Below are 477 nucleotides of genomic sequence, written 5' to 3'. Positions count from 1 at the left end.
CTGCCTTCTGCTCTCTCTATTTCTCCCTGCCCTCGGGGTGCTGTGGGTGCCGGTACCTCCTCCTCCTCCTCTTCCCTTTCCCCTCCCTCTCTGGCTCTGGACCGCATCGAGAAACACAGGGAATGAGTCTATGGAGCCCGGCTGTCCTGGCCTCTCCGCACCTGAACTCCCCATACAGACCTGCAAGCTGCACATCAGACCTCTAATAATCATTGCATTCATAAGACAAACACACTTTAAAATCCATCAATCACAAGATACCCAAACTCTTTTACAAGTGAGAGACATCTTACTCTAAGAATGCATCACTGGGTTTATGTTGGGTAAATGAAATTAATGTTATTTTTTGGCGAATGTATTTATTGCAGAACAGAACAAGAGCCTCAACAAAGTAAGAAGCCATAAACCCGAATAGGTTTCAGAGATTGCATTTGGTAAATGTGATGCATTTGTTTGCCCGGTAGACATAAAAGCAGT

The sequence above is a fragment of the Mixophyes fleayi genome, chromosome 3, assembly GCF_038048845.1.
Source record: "Mixophyes fleayi isolate aMixFle1 chromosome 3, aMixFle1.hap1, whole genome shotgun sequence".
NCBI lineage: Eukaryota > Metazoa > Chordata > Amphibia > Anura > Limnodynastidae > Mixophyes > Mixophyes fleayi.
This window is presented reverse-complemented; position numbering follows the sequence as displayed.